Genomic DNA, 20605 nt, shown 5'->3' on the forward strand with positions numbered 1-20605 from the left:
CCCACAGCTCCTCCTCCCTGCCATTGCCCGACCCCTACCCACCATGGATTCCATGGCTCAGTCATGCAGTGATAAATAAAATGATAATGAAATTGTTATATTATCATTTTATTTTTCACTGACTGACTGTGCAGGGGGGCGACACTCCTCCACTTTTATGGAAGAGCTGCCCTTGCACACATTGTTAAGTAACTAAGGGCCTTTTTTAGAGTTTGGCAGTTGGGATACTCTGTCGCAAATGTGATAGATATCCCGTCTGCAGTATTATAAGTGCCATAGAATATAATACACTTATAAGATTTGTGATGGAGTATCCCTTCTGCCTAACTCTAAACCAGTCCCCAAGGTGATTATTTGGACCTAAGTCTGTTTTCGTCCTGAAAGGCCCTTTTTAATAGGGTATGGCTTGGTTCCAGTAGCACAGTGAACAAGAGATTGTAGACTTCAGGTGATACTGTAAGTGCAGTGAATATGCACAGGCATGGCTCTCATGCCCACTGTGCCACTGAAACCAAGCTGCACCCAACTAATGGGCCTCAGTCCGTGCAAAAACTTGGATTGCTTGTGTTGTGGTTCGTGGAGGACCTGGCCTGACAGTTTAGCCAGGCAGTTTGGAGCAGGACCATGGATGTAGAACATGGCTGGGTCCAGCTGACGCGGTGGGGTGAGCAAGATAACAATGGGATACAGCCCCAAGTAATTCCCAGTGGCTGCGATTATTTCAAGCATTCCATCAACCACTTTTGTGTATACTTCAGTGCAATGCCATGAGTGCAACCGGAATGCCCAGATGTGAATCCTGTGCTCACTGTGCCATTGGAACCAAGCTGCACCCGACTGATATGTCCCAATCAGGGCAAAAAGGGTTTTGGGTTGCTAGTGTTCTGGTTCAGTGAAGGCCTGGCTTTACATATTAGGTTTTACTGTTCCTGTTGGAGCAAGGTTAAGATTGACTTGCACAGTGCTTAATTGTAGTGGGCCACCAGCACATATTTTTGGGGACTCACACTTATTTTTCTGCATCAGACATTTACCGATAGCAGGAGAGGGCAGAACACACAAAGCAGAATGACAGAGAAAAAGGAAGACAGAAACCCTGTCACAAAGGGGAAAAGCAGGAACCTGGAATAGCAAGATGAAAGGAGGAGGGAGTGGTGACTGGCAGTTGATTAAAGAGGCCTGAGGACTAAAGACTACACAACTTTGATATTCGGTGCACTGACATTTTATTGCACTGGCAGCAGGCTGGTGGGCACCGGCACACACTGATTTACAAATTAAGCACTGGGTTTGCATGTGCTGTGCCTAATCAGAGGTTGCAAAGTGTGCAAAATAACAAGGGCTTGGGATGCAGCCCGCATACATACCAGTGTTGGAGATTAATTCAAGCATTCTATCCATCATATTTTGTACACTTTCTTGTAAGCTTCTTCTCAGTATCACAGGATGTTGGAATAAGTTGAAAAAAAAAACCTTAATCCTCATTCCAAATTCTAAACCTTTACACTATGAAAAGTTCTTATTCTAACTAGTCAGCCATTAATTTATAGAAATGTGTTATAAAGTAGATTATTAGTTGAGGTGGATGATGTTCCACCACAAGCAATACTATTGTTGTTATGTACAGTAAAAGTTACAGTAATTGCAATCTGAGCTCAACCACTGGAGCATACATACTTGAGCGGATATGTAAAGCATTTAGAAGTATCAAAACAGTTAAAAAGTTGAAAATACACACAAAAAAATCCACTCAAGTTTATAAAAAAAAGAGAGCATTTCATTTAACAAAATGACACAAAAATGACAAAAAGCCGGTATAGTCAACCAGAGATATAAATTTTATAACATTTTAAATAAAAACAATGCTAAAAAGCATTAAGTGTCAACTATGGTCATATGGTTGCTCTTGACCGGTACCTTAGCACAGTTTAAGGCTGCCCAAGCTGGAACAGGTAGGGAACTAGGTTTGAACTAGTCAGAAGTTGCACCTTCTGGAATAGAAGTCAAAAATCATCAGAAAGGCAAGGCAGTAGACTGTGGCTGAGAAGACCTTCACAAGACCAGATAGTCATCAGATGAGGTCACGGTCTTTTAGCGGGAAAGCTCAGAGTAGGAAACATTTTGAATTCACACCCACGGAAGGACCCTCACTGGAATATGTTTGGTGCCTTGGCCTGGTGAAGATTTCTATATTCAGACTTACCGCCTTGTTATGAGATTGGCGTTCCCATTGTTGGACCACCAAACTCGCAGGGAGGACGCCATACTGGTGACATCCCTCCTGAGCGTATTACAATGTTCCCGCCAGGCTGCCCTTAAGGGAGCAAAGGCCAATATTGTAGCACTCCAGCACCCTCAGAATGTGCACTGTCTGCAAAGCAGACAGTGCGCATTCCGACAGTGCTGGGCAGGGGGGCTCCTGCACTGCCCATACTCATAATAAGTTCTCTAATAAAGGCAAAACTTCCAAAATGTAATGTCTTTGTTCATCAAGTGGTAATGAGATTTCAAAGCTCAGTCCACTCCAATTTCATCCTCAAGAATGTCAAACTGAACTCGAATTGTTAAGGTGAAAGGTTGCAAATTCCTTCTCTCAGTCATTAATAGCAAAATAAATCCATTCAGATTCTGAGTATTTTCGACTTGGTACGCTCTTTCTCTTTCATCTCCTGTTTACACGACCCTCAGTATCACTGTCACTTTGATTCAGCAATAGTCAGAAGCACTTGTACAGCTGTAATGGTTTGATCTTTCAGGCAATTGTCTCCTGGTATAGCTCTGTTATCTAGCACGTTTGATCATTTGTCAGCATCCAAACTACCATAAATCAACTGATTCTGTCTCAACCCATCTGTACTATTTACTGTTGTTGGCTCGCTCAGAACCCCATCAGACTGAGCTTGCTCCGTAACGATGACTTGTCCAGACCCAACAGCTTGGCTAACTGGATCCTTCTCACTTACAGTAACTAACCCTTTTGGAACTGGTTCTGTATCATGAAGGGAACCTGGAACTTTGCCTTTGTTGCAGCTATGCTGTAGCTTCTCCAAACTGGTGAGACAAAGACGGAACCACATAAGCCAGTCTTTTACAATAGTCCAGCCCCAAGTCATCTGTAATGTTCACAAGCACATTTGTAGGCACTGCTGGAAATCTCGTGGTTCTCCCCATATTAATTTTATGAGTGAACAACCCAGTCTTTCTGTCCTGTACACTGTGCATACTCATCAAGACAAGAAGTAATGGGCCTGGCCATTTTGAAGTGGTAGATGCACATACTTTTGTGAGTACTAAATTCAGGGTTCCATGAATCTGTCCTACAAGTCCTTAAGCCTTAGGTCTTTCACTGCATCACAATCTTTGCTCAAGTTGTAATGTCGCACACAACAATTTAGAGATCTCACTTTTGAAATGAGTCCCTCAGTCTCACTCTAGAAAAGTTGGAAAACGGAAACGCTTTATCAACTCTCTAAGTAAAAGCTTTGCTACTGTGAGACTATCATTTCTCCTGGTCGGGTGACCTTCAACCCAGTGTGAAAAAGTGCAAACAATGACTAAATGTATTTCAGTCCATTGCACACTGGTTGTTCTATTAAATCAAGCTTCATTCTGTTGAATGGTCCTCCTGATCAACCTATATTACTCTGTGTGACAACTATACATTTCCCTGCATTCATCTGCTGGCGTGTGACACATGTGTGGCACAAATCTTCTGCAATCAGTCAGAATCTGGGGTAAACCATTTCTGCCTTAACATTCTGATCATTGCATCTCTACTTATATGTGCTTGTCCATGGTAATTCTCAATAGCTGAGGGGACAAGAAGCTATCTGGCAACACTGCTCTTTCATCACTTGAATCCCAAATGTCATCCTCATTTCTTTTGACACATTCTGCTCTGACCCAACTCTGCTGTTCTTCTGTCTGTCACTTCCTCTTGCAATCATTTAACTTCCAAGTATCAATAGCTGTTAACAGGCAACTTTGACTTGTCTGTTCCCATGTCTCATTGCTCCATTATCCATTAAAGGAGATGCAACTAAGGGTACAATATCTTCCCACTTCCTCAGCATATGTATAACCTAAGTTACACAATCAGTAGATTTTCTGTGGGCTATACATTTTACAACAGCAGTTTTTGCAAGCAGCTGTAATTCATTCAGAAAAGTGTAAATCGTATCACTGTTCCAAGGCTATAGAGGCGGTCATGAACCTCTGGGACGACAACCGTCTGAAATCATGAACAGCACCAAAACCATACTGATTATCAGTGAACATGGTCACTTTAAGCTGTTCAGAAACATAGCAGGCTCTGGTAGGAGCCACCTGTTCAGCTTCTCAGGCAGAAAAAAACTCCTTGATGCCATGAAGTTTCTACCACATCTGAGACCAAGCAAACTGAATAACCAGCTCCCTTGGAACCATCTTCACCTTTTAAGGAGGAGCCATCAACAAACATGACATAATCATTTTCATCTAGAGAAACATCTTAAATGCTAGGTCCTGGCTTAATGCACAATTCAGTCATGCCCAGAGACAGTCATGCTAAACCTTAATCCCGTGTTCACTTGCATTTTCAAGCAGGATTTTGTAATAACGTGGCAGGTCTCAAAAGTGTACATTGTTTGAGGTTTACATTCGGGGATGCAAGTATAACTTGCTCGTAGCGGGTTAAATGTGCACTTGTAAAGTATTGGGTCTTTGTACGGATTAACAAAATTTCCACTAAATGAGGAATGAAAATGTTCCGGCTACGACCCCTACCAATGCCTTAGCACTGTTCTATGCTGATGCTGAGTGTGGCGATGGCTTTTAAACAGCCATGCAAAGCCGAAGAGTAGCGGAAAAATAAGCCACAGGCTTTTTCGCATTTCCATGTGGCTGTGTCCATACTGAGGGAGCGTATCCATCCCTTTCACAGCAAAGCAATTTGTTATAATCAGGCATTCCCAGAGCTTGGGCCTGGCATAGGCTTTCTCTGGGTTTGGTGAAGGCACTCATGCAACTGTCACGCAGTGGTACCGGATCATCCACATCTTTTTGTGTCAGCCTCTGTGAAGACTTGACCAAAAGGGGAAATGTTGGAATCCACTGGTGACAGTAGCCAATTATTTCCTGGAACATTTAAACTTCTTTCTATGTGGCAAGGGGATTTGTTTTCATAAGGGCTGAGATTTTTTGTGTGACACTTTGCGCATACGTTTCTCAATGTGGTAACCTAAATACAGGGCTTTCTTGCAATACTGTAATTTTTCTGGGACACTTTATGTCCATGTTCTCCTAAATTATTCAACATGGTATTTGTATGTCTCCTCCATGTTTCACGGGTGCTTGATGCAACAATGAGATTGTCTCTGTATTGGCCTTAGACTGAGTGATAAGGCATTTTAAGTGACTCTACATTCTCTTTCAAGATCTGTTTGGAAATGGATGGTGACTGTATACCCTTGAGGAGATCATTGCCATGCCAAAACACGACAGCTGAATTTGAACGCAAAGAGGAATAGACTTTCCTCATTCAATGGTATGGAAAAAAATGCTTTGCAAAGATCAATTACAGTAAAATATTCTGCTTCACAGGGAATTTAGTATAAAATCACTGCAGGATTCAGTACCACCCGTCAACATGGATCGACAATCCCATTCACCTTTCTCATGTCTTGAACTATGTAGTACTCTCCATTGGCTTTCCGCAGTCCTAGAATGGGAGAGTTACATGGGCTTCCCAAAATCTCTTTCAAGATACCTTGTTCAATTTAAATATTAATTAGGGGCATAATTCCAGCATTTGTCTCAGGTGTCATATTATACAGGGGTATGTTTGGGTAATACACTACATTTGGCTTCACTGTTATTTGTATAGGCTCAACATCTTTGAGTCCTATTCACTTTCCTGAAAAATCCCAAACCTCAGGTGTCACTGTGTCTTTTAAGTATTTGGCAAATAATTACATGCCAGCATTGGGTACAGGGTGAAACTCTGGTACTTGTTCATAATTTTACAGGGCACATCATCTTCATTCATTTGGATTTTGATTCCACAGGATGTGCAGCTAATTAAAGAGATTAGCTCATACAGTAGATCACGTCCAAGTAAGCTTACAGGACTTGATCGCAAACCACAAATTGGTGCTCATCTTCAAATTAATTCTATTTTTACAGAGACATGTTCTTTTACAGGTTTGGTTAACTGCTTATTTGCAACTCTTACATCCTGAATTATTTTTCCTAAAAGGGGCAAATGTGATATTTCTACAGTTCTGACAGTGGAGTGTGGAGCTCCAGTGTCAACCAAGAATGACACATCGTGTCCTATAACGCTGGCATTTACGTATGGGCCACGTTGGAGCTAACATGCAATCCTCATCATCTTAACTGTCTGCCTGTACATGTTCTGAAAATTCTTCATCACTCAGGTCCATCAGGAGAAACTGTGATGCTATCTGATTCACATTTGCATTTGTGATCTGGTTCAGATTCTGTTGGGGAACAACCATTTGCTATTGAGCCATCAGAGCTTGTGGTACCTGCATCTGCTGTCTTGAGGTCATATTCAAACTTTGCACTCAGAACTCTCTGCATTTAACTTTGATTACTGCCTTGTGCATCAGCAACTCCAACATTCTGCACTTGGTTACTCACATTATTATAGGGACACTCTGGATGCCAATGACCAAAATTTCCCCAACCATGACACAGATTAGTTCTCTTCGAAGCCTGAACCTTATCAACACCCCCACCCTGATCTACATGAACACCACATTCTCTACCTCTAAGCGCTGAACAACGTTTGTCACCTGCTGTGGCACACCTTGCATTCTATCAGTATGCACTATCATCTTGGGCTCCTACTCACATTCTGTGCAGCTTTAAATTGCATCACTTTTACCTTCTCTTTCAACTTTTTCTGTTTCAATTCTAATTCATTGCTGCAGTATTTTGCCTATCACAGGATCTCGTCTATCGGTTTGTTCTGCCAAAAATCAGGTGCTGCTGAATCATTTCACCAATGTCTAGCTTCAATCTTTGCACAAACCTGAACACAAAATAACTCATATCTGTTTGAAAGCTTGCAGTAGTAGTCTTTCGTAATAAGCATGAATCAAATCCCCTGACTCCTAAATTGCTCTGTCAATTTTCTGCTGATCAATGTCTTTGGGGCCACTTTGTTTTTCAGAAACTCACTTATTTTATAATACTTTTTCATTATGTCTTCAGATGGTGCACCCCTAACCGGATCTCTTGGAGGTTCACAATCGGGCCAATCAACAGTCACTTTGCATTCATTCCACAAATCGGCTGATACTACAGTGTCAAACAACATGTTCAAATCCTCCTATAGGCATTTTGAAAGTTTCACAAATCTAAACAACGTGTTCAAATCCTCCTATAGGCATTTTGAAAGTTTCAAGAATCTCTGTCTGCTTCTACCAGCGGTTTCTCTGTCAATCTAGGGTAATCATTTGTGAATGACAAAATATCACTTCTACTCCAGGGTGTATGAACATAAGCTCCACCTGGTATTTCTCTCATGGGCATCATTTATACATTGTCCTCAGCTCGATTTGATCCTGCCGGAGGCACAGTTGGCTTTGCTCTTTTCTGATCTAGTTTCTTCGCCCATCAGCCTTCCCACTTACCTACAGCTCCCCATTTCTGAATGTATGTAATCAATTTCTTAAAGTGCAGTTTCATTCCATTCATGTTAACTATGTTTTTTTGTGCTAAACTCCGATCTGTAACTTCTCTTAAAGGGTTTTGATTTCTCCTAATCCACACCATATTTTTCTGCTACTTCAGCTAATCTCTCATAAACCTGTCCTGCACGTTGCATAATGTCTTTGCATACAAATCTTCTGTGTAAGTTTCCTATCGGGCTATTTCCAACATGCCTAAAATCATTTAATTCAATTCTAAGTTAAATCTAGTCACATTGATTGATCTACCTCTCTCTGGGGTCACTTCTGTTCTTGCACTGCAATTCGTTACACCTGTTGCACCTTGAGGATTAAAATCATTTAACCAGTCTGTTAGCTGCTGTGCAGTAAAACCATCCAAACTGATATTATTTATCTGTGGTACTACTGCTCTTGACTGTCTCATAATCTGCTGACTCAGGGCATTAAAGTGTGACATTCTTTCTGATGTGCTAAAAGGTACTCCTCCTTACAGAGTGCGGCAATGTGCATTTTGAATCTGATCAGTTCTGAGCATAAAAGGAAGTGGTGTTCCCTGAGGAAACGCAACATCAGGAGTAAACCCTGTCTGACTTGTCATTGGGTTTGGATCTGCAATCTGTGTAGGGGTTAGTGATCAAATAAGAGAACCGCTTCTCTCCATTTATGAATTATTAGAATATACTGATCTCCGCATACCAATTGGTGATATACCAGCTGAAGTAACTGGAGTATCAGGAACTGGCATTGCTTCCAGATGTACCTGAAGCATACAAAAGGACAGCTGGACCTATGGCCACAGGAACTGTTAATGCATCTGAACCTATATGAATTGTCTAATTCTGAGGAGCTGTTATTCCTTCACTCTGTCCTGTTAGGACAGTCCTGAAACTTTCTCCTGTTTGACTCGGGATAACATTCGCCATTGACTGAGGATTGGGGATACAGTTTTGCACAGGTGGATTCACGCATGGTGTCTGCACTGTCTGATTCGCATTAGGAATTGGCACAGCCTGGTTAACAACTGCACTTGGTATGGGCTGAACTGTAAGAACACTTTGAACTGGTTGATTCACATCAGGAATATGCGCTACTGAATTTGCAGGCGTACTTGGCACTACCTGATTCGGGGTCTATGCAAGTGGGGCGATTGGTACATTCAGGGTTAAATTTTGTGCTGGTCCACTTGTAGTTTCTATCTCAATTGTATGGTAAGGAGGCTGATGATTCATCAAGAGCTGATTTTATGAATTCTTCATCTGAATCACTCTCATATGTCACTGTCATTTTATCCTCCGCTTCTGTTATCTGTTCTGTCTTCACTGACTTTTTCCTAGTCTTAGGTTTAGTGCTTTCACTTACTTCATTTGAAATAGCGGAATACTTCCTGGCTCCCTTGAGTATGTCTGACCCCCATATTCTTTGCTCTTCATCCCATCTAGCCACTTCAAATGTCTTAATTGTTTTTGCATTTCTGTTCTCATATTTAGTGGGCATTTTCTCTGTTGCTATGAGGTCCTGATTACTAAGGGGTTCAAACTGTGCGGGCCTTGGAGGTGGTTTCATTTCATACAGTATTTGCCTCAAATTGTCTAAAATTCTCAAATTAAAGTTTCCATAATAGGGAAATGCTAAAGCACCTTCTTTTCAGGAACTTTGCTCCAGTGTCCAAGTCACAAACATGTATAAAATCCCTTTACAGATGGCACGTAATATACTGGAGTTCCTTCGGTGAGGTTATATCCTCTCTAACTGGAATAAACACATCTCATTTTAATGCATTCTTTAAAGCTTTAAAGAACTTTATTTTATAATCAAATTCAATTAATCACAATAACTTTAGATCGAATCAGGAAGTAATTTCAATCCCACAGTCCTTTTCTCACAATGATCTCAACCAATAGCAATGCAGCACTGTGCACTAATACCAGTGCAGCTTTTGACCAACCACACAGCACAAAATGACGCCACACTCACTTCTTTTAGCGGTCGCTTGGCAATTGTCTCTTACACAATTGCTCACGCACACTTCTAATGCAAAGTATTGCTAGCAAAAACCAACAACCTGTCTGAGCACTATAGGGCAGGAACTCAAACAATTCAAAGCTGGACGGAGATACACTTTCCAGAGATAGCTTTCACAATTACACCACGAGTAAAACTTGACCAGAAATTCTCACTCTGTTTGAACAAATCCTCTGTGTGCACTCAGGATTCACTAAATACCGATCACAACTTTCATGTACTCAAGAAAACTATTGGCTCTGTCACCAACGTCTCATATCAAGTACCTCACTGCAGACAATAAATTAACCAAGTGTCTTCTCTACTTGTGCGTTATCCCGGGATCTTAGGCCACAACAGACCCATCAACAACAATATCTGACATTTTTTTAACAACAAAATCCACAATCACTCCAAGTACGACAACTCTGCAAAACACTACACAACATCACACTTCACAGCAAACTTCAGACCAAAAGCAATGCAAGTGCAAAACCCTATTAATTCTCACTTATCCATCATTTTTAGGCACAACGCTAGAATTTAACCGATCTGCAGACCATACCATGGGACAGAAATCGGGTGGGCAATATTTGGACTCGCCAATTACATAGGTCAATACTATCTCCTTAACACTACGCAGGAATGGTTCTCACCCCACCCCCATGGAACAAACCATCCTCTGCTACCAGATCTGCTGGAGCATTTTCATCCTTCAGAGGAATCAATGCTCATCGAGGCCAAGAGACCAATGGATCCAGCTAAGAGTGTGATAGAACCATTAAAACCATTTGCAATACAAACCTATAAAATTACATAGTATGACCCATTTTGCCATACTAAGAAATCTCCAGTCAGGAATAAAGTTAAGGGGATTTATTACAAACTCAAGCTAAAAATCATATAGACAACTCTCAAGACAAAATTATAAAAGAACTAAGCATTCAATAAAGATAACACAAAACATCAGCAAAAGTATCTGATGAACAGAAAATAAGCTTTGCTCAGATTTGACATGCATCAATCAATTTCAAATTACCAGAGTTATAATTTTGGTTGGGTATAGGGCAGGGTTCTACAAAGTCGGTCCTGGAGAGTCGGGTCCATGGCAGATTTTTAGCATATCCACATTTAGAAAAATTTAGATTTCTGAAACACCTTTTTTCTAAATGTGGATATGGTAAAAACCTGGCATTGACCCAGCTCTCCAAGACCGACTTTGCAGAACCCTGGTATAGGGTGACTCTACAGTTGACCAAATCAGGGAATGACGTATGGGGCGGAACAAATGCAGCACAGGACAAAAAAGATAGAAAGGGCAAAAAGAATATGGAAAAAGGTCAAGCGTCAACGGGTCAGAAGCTTGATCAAGAGTCTTCTACAAGTGTTAGGGAGAAAATCTCTACGTCTCAACAGGGCAATGCAAACAGCAAAGCAGAGAGGAAGATACCTCTCCAAGGGACTTAGCATTCAGGATAGGGTCTCAGCACCTAATTGTCAGGCATCTTGATCTCACCAAAGTCCAACTGGTAATCAATATATCAAAGTTCATAAAGCATTTTGATTCACCAAAGGTGACAGTCCACATTACGTTGAAGGGGCATCATCCAATAAAAATCGATCACACCATGTTGCAACGTCGATAAATCTTCCAAGGTCTGTCTTGAGAAATATCTTCCATCCATGTAGCTCCACATAGGATTGACACATTTGTATAATTTGTTAGACCATTGCTCAGGACGTTCCAAACTCAAGGACACTAATACACTTCTCTTTATGTGTAAACTATAGGGATCCATTACCAAAGCTAGCCTTCTATGGGAACGAGGTCTGAAAGAAAGCTCAGGTTATGAAAATGAATCAGCATTTCCTGCACAGTTACAAAATACAAGAATAACAGGCCTCACTTAGGCTAAGCTAATACAAGTGAATTATAGCAATACATTTAATTAATATGTCTTAATATGCACAATTTAAATACACAACTATACATTTCAATTGAAATAACGCAGAACTGCATTTCTCTATTTTTGTGCACGTATTTAAATCATTAATCATTAGAAATTCTATATTGTTTCAATACATTCTGTCAGTCTGAGGTCTAAATTATAACATAATATCAGTGAAATCTTTCAAACATTTGAGTAGTGAGTGGGACCACCAGAGTTTCTAACAGTAGTCTAAATGAATGACAGTTAAAATAACTTCTCATTGTATCTTTCTACATTCTACATAATGCATATATTTTCACATATTGATTACTTTTGTGACATGAGGAACAGCACTAAAATGTAATCTACATCGGAAGTGTGCACTCTTTAAGCAGACTGAAACTTCTCACTATTTTACCGCTTTCAGCTTGGGAAGAGCATATACGTGGGTCAAAAGAAGAAGCAGACTGTTCTCGAGAAAGTAGAAGTTCTTAGATTAGTATCTCATGGGAAGTGGTTTCAGCTAAATGCACGTTGTGTTTGACAAAAATATTTTGTTAGTGCAATTTACCACAACCATTAACCATCATTTAACAGAAACATTTTACTGTTTGTGAAGATACTACTTTCACCTTTAGTCAAGTCTACTTGTCTTTGTCCCATTTGACTTCTATCTTGAAAATTATAACATGAACTAGTCCAACTGAAACAATGTGAAATCTCTTAGATAACAATTGAGCTGGCCCTAATGACTTATTTAAATATTCTTTAACTGTCTGTCTATAATAGCATCTATATTATGCCTGCTACCCGAGCAGGCCATCCATGTTACCCTAAAAGATTTTTGATATTATACTTTTACGGACCACAGTAGATAGAGGTGAACCTAGGATTCTTGGAACGTGGCTATCAGAATGCTGGTCAGCTTTAGATTTAATTGTGATCCGATGAAGTCATCAGATTTTGGGCTGCACTCCAGAGAGTAAGGAAATATACGACTGATTAAATAATCTGGGCCATATTGTAGAGGCATCTATACTTCCAGCGTTCCAATTTAAGTCAGATTGTGTCTCAACGCCGTGTGTCAATGAAGTGATCTTCTACCCTCTTTGATGTTCTATCTCTTCAGGCTATTAATTAGTTAAACAACTGCATTTGGAACCCTCGGAAACAGGTTAATTTGAAACACAAGGACGCTCACATGAGGCATTTTACAGTATTCCAGTCTTGAATTAAATGGCATGCCAAGCCAGGGACTTTTGTGCTTTTCATAGTAGGGCTAGGATAACTCTTAATTTAGCTAGTTGATAATAAATGAATGCCTAGTTATACCAACATTAAAAGTTACTGGCCTGAAACTAGCTAGACTTGCAGACTCAAGTGTGGCTTTTTAACAGAATGCTCATATTCAAACCAGAATATGAGGTAGATACAAAATCTGCCAAACATTATCACAGCCCAGGTTTTTCTTCACATAATTTCGCTACAAATCTGTCAATTATTTGTTCTGTCTGTGCCATGCAGCCAGCCTAGTATTAGTACATCAGTAATTGCCAGATTTACAGATCACAGGGTCTGTGACTGCAAAATGTGTCTTTTAATGTACTAAACCTATTTTGTGATTCAGTAACAACCACATTTGGTTTTAAAAGGCATCACAAACCCATATTTGGAAGGGGTGATTTAAGGGTGTCCCTTCCAAACAGCAAATTGTTATGGTATGTGTCAATGTTTTGCAGCCAAAATCTGGCTGCAAAACATTGGAAAGATACCAACTCCCTATTTAGGGTGATTCAGTGTTCATAAAAGGGAAAGGGTCCTCTTGATGAATGTAAAACGAAGGACCAGGGATCACTGGCAACTCTCCAAATTTAAAAAAGGAATATGGTCTGAATTTTAAAAAATAGTTTGATTTATTTATATGCAGTCACAGACTTTTTTTGTTTGCTGACCCCAGCAAGCCACCATCTGTGTGATGGCTTCTAATTAGAGTGAATCACAATTTGCAACCTTCCTCATGAATATTGATGGGATAATTCTAATGATGATTTTATGAACTTGACCTGTAATTAAATAGGTTGGTTTGCAAAATCTCATTGGATTTGCAAAAAGCTGATGTGCAATTTGCATACCCTTATTGTGAATCAATGTTTCATATATCTAACCATCTGTCCCCTATTCAGAGTTTGGCAAAATCAAGTGGGCTTTTATCACACCTAGTAAATACTTATGCTCTATGGTTAGATACTTACTGAACCTGGATTATGCATATGACAGGTGAAAAGGAGGTTTGAGGAGTTTGCCATGTGAAAGAGGTGCTGTGCATTCTATACCTACTTCCATCTGTTTTCTGGAATTCAGCACTTCATTGTAGCTTTTTGCTGCTTTTGAGTTATACATTTTATTTTGTCGGTTCCTGCATTTATTTTGAAGCACTTTACTTAGGGAAAGTGGGTGAGGAGGGATTTCTGTTTTTTCAAGACGTATTGTGGGCTACCTCTACTCTCCTTCCTATTACTCCCCAGTCCACCCTGGTTGAATCAGTTTGTGCTTAAGGAGGAAAAGGGCACAAACTCTGTCACTTTGGTTGGACTACTGTGAGTGCCATTTTAGGCCCATTAGCAGTCGAGTCTTTCAGACCTTTGAATTTAGCCCATTATTAAAAGAGAGCCTGTTGTGGGTGCTTGGTGGACTATACAAGTTTTTATTTTCTGGCACAGCATTATAGTTTTTTGCTATTTTCAAATTATAAATGTGTGTTTTATTGGTTCCTCCATATATTTTGAAGCACTTGAAGCACTTTACTTAGAGAAGGTGAGAGAGAGATTTATTTTTTTATCAAGACCCTTTGTGGGGTACCTCTATTCTCCTTACTTTTACTCCCTGGTCCGCTCCAGTGGAGTCAGTTTGTGCAGAGGGAGCCAACGGGCACAAATTCTGCCCTCTATAGTCTGGCACAAACGCTGTCACTTTAGTTGGACTGCTGCAACCATCATTTTGGGACAGTTATCAGTTTATTGTTCAAGGCCTCGAAATTTGGCTCCTTATTTAACGTAAGCCCGGGGCGGATGCATGCAGCGGGTGTGCCAGTGGTGCACCAAAGACGAGCTTGTCTGCACCCATCCATGCCCAAATATCACCAGACTTCAGGGTCCCTCTTTTTTTCAGCAGAAATGCAAGTTATCTATCCAGGATTTACTGCTCTAATGATAAGCTTAGAGTGATTAAGGAATTGGCTGTTTTGCACAAAGCAGCCAATCTACTCTGTACTTCTCAATTCCCCCGGGGGCAGGGAGGTCCATTCTCTTGTGTTGACTTTTAGTTTCTCCTATTCTATTTGGCCTCCATTGGTGGCATCTAGTGCATGGGGAGGTTTTAACCCAGCTTTGGTGCGGTCATTAGAGGCAACTACTACGTCTCCTCATTTTGCAGATGCCCAACCTGAATTTACCAGCAAACAGACAATGTGAAAATGCTTCTACTGTAATGCGAGGTCCATTCCTAAACATGCAATTGAATTGTGGGATTTAATTTCCTCCCATAAGCCAGACATTTGCATCATTTCATTTCATAAAAACCTTATTTGGTAGCACATTGGCAACATAAAAGTCAATACAAGTCATATATATATATACACACACACATACATATATATATATAATATCTCTCTCTCTCTCTCTCTCTCTATATATATATATATATATATATATATATATATATATACATATATATATATATATATATATATAAAAAACTCAAAAGAACAGAAATGCACAGATATTGGAACACTTTTCAGTACAAGTATATTAAAAACATCAGGACATTGTTCTCCGAGAATGTTTAGCAGCTTAAAAGAAATGAACTAATTTTAAAAATTACCTCCTCATTTTCTAAGAACAATAAAAATCTAAACGCAATTCTACAAAGTCAAAGTTCAGAGTAATACGTCTTTAAAATAGGAATTAAAAGGATTCTAGTGTACTGCATATAACATTTTTAAAAAAATAAAAAAATTAAGCATAGTCTGTCAAGAAACATTATCAAATTGCAAGATTCAATCCAATGTGAATGTCCCATTGAGAAACAGAGTAAATACTTAACAATATCAGATCTAAAACGAAAGAGCAAGGAGCGTTCTCACCTATTATGAACAAACCATATAGAGTTATTAGAATAATTGAAATCCCTTAGGTCCAGATAACAGCCCGAATTCGCACTCCCTGCGAAACTCCTTACCTGCTCAGATTCCACAGTTTGGTAAAAAAGCGCTCACCGCAAGCTTTTTTCATAATAAAGACAGAAGAGGAAAGGTCGCATAAGCACAACTCCAGCTCCAAGCATTTAAGTACTGAGTGAACATATCTTATCCAAGGGATACACAAGCCCTTATTCAGAGAGAGACAATCCATTAGTATTTCCTCCGTTAAAATAGCCTCTGGGTTTTTCCAGATAAAAAGTTAAAGTACAACCAGGCGAATCTGGATCAGATCCTCAATATAAGGCAACTCAAGTTCTTTATGACTATTGTAGGTACCAGCGGATGCAGGGAGAGATAATACTCTATGAAGGAATCTGTTTTCTTCTCTTTGAATTCCCGTACAATTTTATGTGCCCCAAACCTCAGCACCATACATAGCAATTGGCACACATTGGGACTTATAAATATGGAGCACTGACATTAATGAACCTCTCCCCGAGGGTTGAGGAAGGCTACATAAAGACCCATTAGCCTTCAAAGATGTATCTGTGCAATCGACAATAATAGCTGACCACAAATCTTGAGCTGAAAAAGGACACTTAAATACGGAAAGGTGCTTTTACTAGTCAGAGAGACAGGACCTATAGACCATGTAGTCAGCGTTTTACACGTAAGGCCTCAGGACATAATATGAGACTTGGTGAAATTAGTCTTAAGATCAAGCGAGGACATACAACTAACAAAGGCCAGCACAAGAAGGAGCAGTACTTTTGGAGTCCATGCCATGAGCACCGCATCATCTGCATACAAAAGTGCTGAAATGGGTTTTTCCCCCCAGTTATTGGAACATCTTGAGTAGCACATTTAAGTGACAAGTGCAAATCATTTATATATAAAATAAACAAAAGAGGGGACAGCACACAGCCTGCCTGACACCGCGGTAAATAATATTATCTTGAGAGATCTTCCCCGACTGACTGATCCGGACCACTGCCTTCATTACCTCTTGCAAGTAGGCTACAAAATGAACCAGGACATCATCAAGCCCCCGGTCAATCAACATGTGCCACAATTTAGCTCTGTTGACGGAGTTGAATGCCAAGGTCAGGTGCATAAAAGCGAGATACATGGATGATTGTTTAGCCACAATATATTTACCTAACACCAGGTTAAGGTTAAGCCATTGTTCTATAGTGGTAAATGATGTTTGAACCCTAATTGACAACCACTTAAAATGGACCCAGCATCCATCCATTCCATGACTGTTATATATAATCTGACCCAGTATTTTAGCCGTGCTGGCTATAAGAGAAATTGGTCTGTAAAATGATGGAAGCGAACGGTCCCCTTTTTATGGGCAAGCACAAAGCACTCCGTCCCATGATGTAATCTCTCTTTGGGCTTCTAACCACGCCCATGTCACGTCAGTCACTTTCATTGGTTCGTGGGCTTGCCTTTTAAAATCCGCTTGCTTTCATTTGTGAAAGGCATGCATACGTTTTCCGGTGTTTAGCCCACCTACACAGCACTGGTTAACTACTGAAACCATTCAAGACTCGAAGTTTTCAGCATGGTTTTCGGACTACTTTATCTTTTTATTTTCCACGCAGCGCGATCGCGCTGGGGTTTACATAGCGCAATCACGCTCAGTTTTTCTACTTTAACTATTAGCACGATCGCGTTGCATTTTACATAGCGCGAACGCACTGTGTTTTTTGTCTTGTAATTTGTTTGGCAAGAAAAGTCCGGTTAGGAGTTTACAACACTAATAGCTCTAACTCGAGCAAATGCGAGACCCGTTGCATTGCAAATGCTTGTTTAAACATGGAGACTATAACAGACATGTACCATGAACTGGGTAAGGTGGCATGTGCAAACCCTTAAAGGTATTACTGAGAATAGAGGCCCAGAATGGGATGTTAGATCTGATCAAATCAATAGATACCCCCATCAAGTCTGGGTGCCTTTCTACTTTTACTTAGGTTGTTTATGAGCTTTACCTCCGACAATGTAGCAGAAAAATGAGAAACTAATGACAAGTCGACTACTAATGAGGCAACAGAGGGAGGAGTCATGTAGATTTCTCTGAAATGCTCCACTCACTTACTTCTAGTAATATTACAAGATGTAGATGCAGGAGACATAAAGTTAGCCATTAATTCAGAGATAATGGTCCAAAATAGCTTACAACAGCCCTGATGTGAAGCCTGTAGGAGTGATTCCCAGCACAAGGGGACAACCTCATGGTGGCGCTTGGAAACAGATGTTTTATATGCCTTATGTGAACTGCACACCAACCAATCCCTTGGTTTAGCCATTAATACAGTGCAAAGAGCCCTATTAGGTGCAGAGCACTCAGCATTAAACCATATAGAATTAATAGGGGCTCATCTCACTAATATAAGTAAGCTCTCCTTGATGTTGCTACAAAATGTAATAAATGGCTCTACCAAATGGGTGCCAGAGTACTTATCAGACAAACATGCAAAAACTGAACACAGATTGTCCCTAATAATTAAAAAAAACTATCTGCATTACACAATCTCCAAACCACCCTCAGATTATCAGTTGTGAGTTGGAGATTATAAGCACCCGTATCTCTCCTAAATTTATTCTTATGTGAGATAGCCAATTCAATTGCTATTGGGTTATGGTCACTAAAGGTCACCAAAACGACTGTGCCATGTTGAAGACGATCAAGTAAATTGTCAATTACAAAAAAATAGTCAATAACAGAGGGGCTCCCATTCCCCATAAAAGTTGGAGATTTACTGCAATTTTCAGAAAAACCCGCTAGTGCATTAACTATACTTGCAACATCAAGAAAGGATAGTAATTCATGGCCTCAATAATAATCAATCCGGGAACTAATTGTTGCATGATCAGATTTACTGTGGGTCTTAGAAATATTTACCAAATGTTCTTTAAAATCACCAGCCAAACCAAGTTGAAATAAATGTCCCACTGTCGCTGTCCTGTCTAATACGTCAGAAATAAACTCAATTAATAAAGGAAACTTTGTATTAGGGATGTTAATAAAATCATTATTTTAAAAGTTTACAATATGTAGACACACTTTAGACCTAAAAGCAATAGCTTGAAAGCTTTTACCGTACGTCTCGACTACTTTGACAGTGCCTCCTATATTAGTTTGAACCCAAATGGCCAGCCCCTCAGAAGCACAACCTCTACTAGAAGGCATGGCCGGGTTGGAGAAGCACTGGTACCCATCAAATTGCACAGAAGTAGTATCCCAAGTTTCCTGGGACAGAATAATATTGTAGACCCTAAGAAAATCCTGCCAATCTGAATTCAAAATCTTAGATTTTGGACCTGCCAGGATCCAACTGGATTAGAGCGGGGAAAGACATCAGTGGGTAAGTAATATAATAGGGAAAACCTTGCTGAGGGATATGTGGTTTATAAAAGATCCCCAATGGCAAAGTAACATTATTAGTTTCATTCTACTCAACAAATTCTTTTATGCTAAGTATCCACTACACATTAGCTGGTTTCCTAAATTTTATAACAATACAGTCCCCTTGAATGGTTTTCTGTGAACAGCTAAGCCACCCCCTCTGAGCACCATCAAAATCATATTCAAATTTTAAATGACAACATTTTTATACCTAAATAACCAATATTTAATGTTCCACAGAAGTTGATTCCATGACTCCTGCTGGCTAACTTTCTGGGCAGGCACCTCGGCCAGCAATAATACATAGGGCAGGCTGCAGGGAAAAGATTTAAAATATCTTTACACGGAGCAGAAACCGAATCAATAGATGATTGACCAGAACAGTTACCTAGAGCTGTGGCAAGGCCAGATTGAACCATAGGAGCCAATGAATGACCAATGACATTAACAGTATTAACAGCAGTAGTAACAGATGACCTCTCAGGTAACCCTTCAGGTGGAACGGATCAAGTTACAGTTGGCCCCGTTGATGGAGTCACTGAGTTTGTACACAAAGGCTGGGCATTAGCAAGAGCACCCCCCATAAATCAGGCAACTGAAGGGAAGAAGAGACTTGTGCACAAACTCCCAAGATCAATTTATGAGGAGGAATAACAGTCCCCCCATGGACAAGCCTTCTAAGCAACCCTCCGTATGGCCTAATTGCTCTAACAGTGGCTAAAGTTTAGCCTATAAAAAAGAGAAAAACATGTCAGTTAAGCACTAATCCAATAGAAAAGAGTCACATCTTTGATTAGCCATAGAGGAAGAAGTAGCACAGGAAGAAACACAAGGTGACACAGCCGACTGAGCCCACAAATGGATCTGGTTAGGAGCCTGACTGTTTTGACTACGCAATGTTACCTTCCTTTTTGTAGTAACATTATTGTCCAACTGTCTTTTGTGCTTTGCACCACCAACAGGTTTATAGAAATGGGATGTAGAAACATTAGTTTGGTCAGATCAGCCCTTAGCATTGTTACAACCATTTTCATTCCGCACTAATTGAGGTTCTGAGTCCTTATTTGCGCATTCAATTCTATTTGAATTTAGCGGGAACTAGAATTAACACCAGCAATGTATGGAAGAGACCCACCATTTTTGGATGACAGCCTACGTCGGTGAGCTCAATCTCTCCAGCAACAATCCCAATGGCACGCTCAAGCATGCCTTCAATAGTAACTGTAGAATATGATTGTGCTGTATCCCCTGGTGCTCTATGCTTCCCTATACTCAGCTCAGCGACTCTCACCTTGTGTACTGTGCCAGTTTATGTGGCCGTCCCAGTACTTCAGCAATTGCCCCCTCCGGAACAACAAAATCAGAAGCAGAGGTGAAG

The 20605-nt window shown here is 40.2% G+C and overlaps 1 protein-coding gene across 2 annotated transcripts in view; it reads left to right on the forward strand.

Moving 5' to 3' along the window:
- LOC138249850 (glutamate carboxypeptidase 2-like) overlaps positions 1–20605 on the forward strand; it is a 477831-nt gene that overhangs the window by 365871 nt on the left and 91355 nt on the right. The gene's annotated exons all lie outside the window — the stretch shown is intronic.

The sequence above is a fragment of the Pleurodeles waltl genome, chromosome 8 (genome assembly GCF_031143425.1).
Source record: "Pleurodeles waltl isolate 20211129_DDA chromosome 8, aPleWal1.hap1.20221129, whole genome shotgun sequence".
NCBI lineage: Eukaryota > Metazoa > Chordata > Amphibia > Caudata > Salamandridae > Pleurodeles > Pleurodeles waltl.